This window comes from Canis lupus, chromosome 11 (genome assembly GCF_011100685.1).
Source record: "Canis lupus familiaris isolate Mischka breed German Shepherd chromosome 11, alternate assembly UU_Cfam_GSD_1.0, whole genome shotgun sequence".
In the NCBI taxonomy this organism is placed as follows: domain Eukaryota; kingdom Metazoa; phylum Chordata; class Mammalia; order Carnivora; family Canidae; genus Canis; species Canis lupus.
Window position 1 is genome coordinate 56,590,616 of NC_049232.1, and position 5,413 is coordinate 56,596,028.

At 45.5% G+C, this 5,413-nt stretch overlaps 1 pseudogene; it reads left to right on the top strand.

Annotated features, from left to right (window-relative positions):
• The first annotated feature begins 2,692 nt into the window (after positions 1-2,692).
• LOC612149 lies at positions 2,693-3,649 on the top strand (annotated as a pseudogene).
• Positions 3,650-5,413: the final 1,764 nt, after the last annotated feature.

The following is a 5,413-nucleotide window of genomic DNA, read 5'->3' on the forward strand; positions in this document are numbered from 1 at the left end:
AGTGTCAGGGACAGACACCCCGTGGTCACATACAGCGTCGTCCTGGATCCTGATGTCCTCACCCCTGCCACCCCTCCTCCTTGCCAAACTCTCTCCCCTCTTGGTGTCCAGCACAGCACGCTGGTCACAACGAGTCGTTTTGTGTCTGGCATCTTCCCTTCTGTCTCCATTCCCAACCCTCCTACCCCAAGTCAGGAAGCTGCCCACAGCTTTGTCCTCACTAGTCCCCGTCCCCGGCACATGACCCACCCGCAGCCCACGCTGGGGACATAGGAGCTAGTCTATAAACAGGAACTGGATGAATATTTAAAGGGAAGTAGCAAGTAGTATATTAACAACTTACATGGATGTTGTAATGATCCACAGTGAAATATTCCCTCACCTCTTTGCGAAATTATCATTCCGAACCACGGAATACATTAGATTTTATGATCTACTCGCTTCTTTGGGGAAATATAAATCCTGAAACATCATCTTCATATGACAGGGCAAAGAGCCCCCTGGGACTCAAGATGTTTAAGAATGTTAACCGAGAATCAGAAATAGTTTGCGATTAATATCGGGGTTTTGTTTATGGGCACAAATAAATCCCTGGTGTAGGGCTGACCTGTAAAAATCTGTCCAAGATGAAAACTCTGATTGCAAATGATGGAATGGGAAAACAATCTGAATTTAAAGAGGTGATTTGGGGTGCAGGGTGGCAGTGTTTAGGAGCTAATATTTTCTGACCGTAAATTTGTATGCTGTTCAAACATTCCTAGTCACCGACTAAAATAAATATTGTGGAGACTAGGAATTTATATCAATGGTCTACAGCCACCCAAGTTTTGTTAAGTAGATCATGTGAAACAGGGCAGTTTGTGTTCCAAGGGTCATTGAAAGATCCTCCTCAGACCTCTTTCACCGTTAAGGTGAGGCCCAAATGGTGATGCTCAATGTGAGGCAAAGGAGACCACCCAAGCATTCGGGGCGTTGGGTGACTGGAAGTAGGGGATCCTCCTGGGAAGAGGGCTGCTGTGGAAGTGAGAGAACCCACATGTACCTCCCCCCGCCCCCCTCCCTGTGCAAGGCTGGTCAGGCCTCTTTGTGTAAAACCCGTCACAGACTCCTCATGGCTTCTGGAGTGAAGTCTAACCCTCAGAATCCCTAGCCTGGCTCATGAAGTCCTCTGGGATTTGACTCGGCCCCTCTCAGCAGCCTCTTTCTCTTCACACCGGGCTTTGGGGACTCAATAGGTGCTCTCCACCTCTTGGTCCCTGAACTTGCAAATTCTACTCAGAGTATCCCTCCTCCTGGAGCCATTTGGTAAATAGCTGTTATTTTTTAAAAACAGCATAGAAGTCATCTTGTCTCTGAAGTCTTCTCGAAGGCTCCTGGCAAGAGAGAGCTTTACCCTCCTCCTAGTTTCTCGTAAATCCCCGAACATGGCTCTCTCCCGGTCTTGTGACCTTGCCACACACACAATGAGAGAACATATTTCCCTGCCTCACTGGTGCTGGACTCGGCAGAGGGGCTTGATTAAACCAGTGGGATGTGAACGGACGAGCCAAGGCCTTAAAAGGCAATGTGTTTGCATGTTCTCTAGCGCTTCTTTGATTGTCCACGGGAAGAAAGTGTCTCTGACAGGTCCAAGGAGAATATAGAGTCATGTGGGCTAAATGGGAATCCAGCCCCAACCGGGAGCCCACCCCCGTGGCCCTGGGCCTGGAGCAGAGCTGCCCCAGCCAAAGCATAGATGCGGGAGTGGGAAAAAAAAATAGATGTTAATTGTTGGATGCCACTGAGTTTTGAAGTAGTTCATTATACAGCATTAGTGTGGCAGCAGCTAATACCCTGTTCCACTGTGGGGCTGAAACTCAGAGAGGAAGTGCATGTAGATGAAATTCCCTCATCTGCTATTCGGGGGAATTAAAAAATATTGGGCTGGTGCTCTGAGGCCCTCAGAGAAGTCCACCTTTGGTGCGGCCTGGGAGTGGCGATGCAGCACTGCCCAGAAATGGGCAGAGGAAGTGCCCCTGGCTTTGTACGTGATTCTTGGATAAAGATCAAGGAATTCCCACCACGTCCAGTAGGGGGTAAGGAACATCTGGGAGAGCTATTTAGTTTATATAGTTTAGAGATTCATGCAGGGGTGCTCTAAAGGGCAGGCCCTCGGGATCTCAGGCTACAGAAAGTCTTCAGTTATCCTCCTGATCACATAGGACCGGCCACCCTGGGGAAGACGCCAGCGCAGGGTGCCCTATGGTATAAGGACATAACCATGGTGGAGAATAAATATGTGTTGTTTTAAGCCATTAAATGTGTGGTGATTTGTTACAGCAGCAGCAATAGAAAACAAACACAAGGGGTGCCTGGGTGGCTCCTTTGGTTGAACATCTGACTCTTGATTTTGGCTCCAGTTGTGATCTCAGGGTCGTGAGATCGAACCCCACATCAGGCTCCACACGCAGTGAGGAGGCTGCTTGCCCCTCTCCCTCTGCTCCTCACCCTGCTCTCTCTCTCTCTCTTTCTCTAAAGTAAATAAATAAATGAGATCTTTTTTTTTTAAGAAAATGAACCCAAACTGGAAGCAATGTAATGATCCAACAGTAGAGGATTGACTGAAGAATCTTGTTTTTGTAAAGAAATGACAGAGACGGTTCCTAAATCTGCACCTCTGCAGGAGGCCGCAGCCAGACCCGTGCTGGAAAGCATGTTTTGCAACTAGTGTGACAATGATGCCACTTTTTGGAGCCCTCAGGGCAGGACGCATCAAAGTGAGGATGTGATGGGAACTGCCAAACAAGGCTCAGCCACAGTTGGTCTCAAATCAAAACCCCATGCAGTGTTGGTTGCATTGAAGAGAGCACAGTCAGAGCTTGCGGCCCATCAGAAGAAAATTCTCCATGTTGATAACCATATTGGTATCTCAGTTGCGGGACTTACTGCTGTTGCTAGACCGTTATGTAATTTTATGCACCAGGAGTGTTTGGATTCCAGATTTGTATTTGACAGACCTCTTCCTGTGTCTCGTCTTGTATCTCTAATTGGAAGCAAGACCCAGATACCGACACAACGATATGGCCGGAGACCATATGGCGTTGGCCTGCTTATTGCTGGTTATGATGATACGGGCTCTCACATTTTGCAAATCTGTCCATCTGCCAACTATTTTGACTGTAGAGCCATGTCCATTGGAGCCCGTTCTCAATCAGCTCGTACTTACTTGGAGAGACATATGTCTGGGTTTATGGAATGCAATATGAATGAACTGGTTAAACATGGTCTGCGTGCCTTACGAGAGACACTTCCTGCGGAACAGGACTTAACTACAAAGAATGTTTCCTTTGGAATTGTTGCTAAAGAATCGGGGTTTATGACTGATGATGAGGGTGATGTATCTCCATTCCTGGAAGGTCTTGAAGAAAGGCCACAGAGAAAAGCACAGCCTGCTCAACCTGCTGATGCACCTGCAGAAAAGGCTGATGAACCAATGCAACATTAAGTCACAAACCAGTCTATATGTGTATTATTAAATACGTAAGAATGCAGGAGTCCATACTGATGACAATAATCTATGCTTTGAACCAGAAGATTCAGTGTGGTCTTATGGTATGTTTTAGGAATCAGTCCAGAGGTGTTATTCCCAAACAACTTGTCTGAAACCATATAATGGTGTGCATTTTTCTTTGAGAGGGCCTATATAATCATTTCCTAGAAAGTATAGTTATCTGTACTAATGTTTTTATATGAAGAACATAGTGTCGTTGTGGTTTTGAAGACAATTATGAGATAAAATGGTTTCACCTGGAAAAAAAATGACAGAGATTTATGGGACAGAGTGTAGTGCTATGGTTACAAGTTTGGCCTCTGGAGGTAAACAGATGTACAGGTCCGATCCCGGTCTCACACTTCCCAGCTGTGTGATCCTGGGCAAGGGACCCTCTCTCAGCCTCGATTTCTTCATCTGTAAATCCCATATTCTCATATTCTTGTGCCTGCTCCATAGTAACCACCCACTAAGTGGTAATATCTATCATTATTATTATACAGAAGAACCTATAGCAATGTGACAGTCATTTTTTGGGGTGAGGATGACTTCATTTTCCTTGTCCTTGATTTCTGATTTTTCCAAAATTTCCTTTGGAATAAGAGAAAAAGCAATAGCACATGAATTGAAACAGTGAAAGAATCTGAAAATGTTTAATAGAATTTTTAAAACGTCTGATTCATTCTTTTTTTTTTTTAAGACACATTTATTCAGCGTCATGATCAAACTATTACATTTAGCAATCAACAGCATGGGTGCAAAAAAAAAAAATCTACATTAAAACCCTTTGTTGGAATGCTTTCCACTTTCCACAGAACAGAAACTAAAATAACCTGTTACACAATTAGTCGCAAATACAGTCCTCAAGTTTTTTGCCCATACACCTGAGTATTGTCTAAAACATGTCTTCTTTGTAGCAGCTAGGCCCTGTCACCACTGTGCTTGGCTGGGTTCACAAATCTGTTGTAACCTGTAGCTTCCCTGTCACTTCTCTGGCTCTCCTCTCCTGCTAAACTTTGTTTCCTGACAGTAATTAAAACCTTCTGCCACTGCCATAGCTGCTGCTGCTGCTGGAACCGCCATAGCCACCTTGGTTTCGTGGTTTGGCAAAGTATTGGCCTCCACCACCATAGGGGCCAGAGCTTTTGCCCCCAAAATTTCCTCCTTTCATGGGTCCAAAATTTGAGGATTGATTGTTGTAATTGCCAAAAATGTTATAGCTTCCGCCACCTCCAAAGTTGCTTCCATCACTACCAAATCCGTTATAGCCATCCCCACTGCCACCATATCCACTACCACCTCGACTGCCACCGAAGCCACCTCGACCACTGAAGTTCCCTCCATGACCAAAGTTGTCATTCCCACCAAAACCACCTCCACGACCACCACCAAAGTTTCCAGTACCACTTTGGCCTCTTTGGCTGGACAAAGCACTAGCCGTCTCTTGCTTCGATAGGGCTTTCCTTACTTCACGGTTGTGGCCATTCTCAGTGTGTATTTTTGAATGACAATCTTGTCTACAGAGTCATGGTCATCAAAGGTCACGAAAGCAAAACCTCTCTTTTTGCCACTGCCTCGGTCAGTCATGATCTCAATCACTTCCATTTTCCCATACTGTTCAAAATAATCTCTTAGATGATGTTCTTCAGTGTCTTCCTTAATGCCACCAACAAAACAAAACTGGCTCAGCAGTTGAGCACCTGCCCCTGGCCCAGGGCATGATCTGCAGTCTCAGGATCGAGTCCCACGTCGGGCTTCCTGCCTGGAGCCTGCTTCTCCCTCTGCCTACATCTCTGCCTTTCTCTCTCTGTGTCTTTCATGAATAAATAAAATCTTAAAAAAAATGTACAACACATGTGCTATTTTCCATTGAACTGCTTTTCC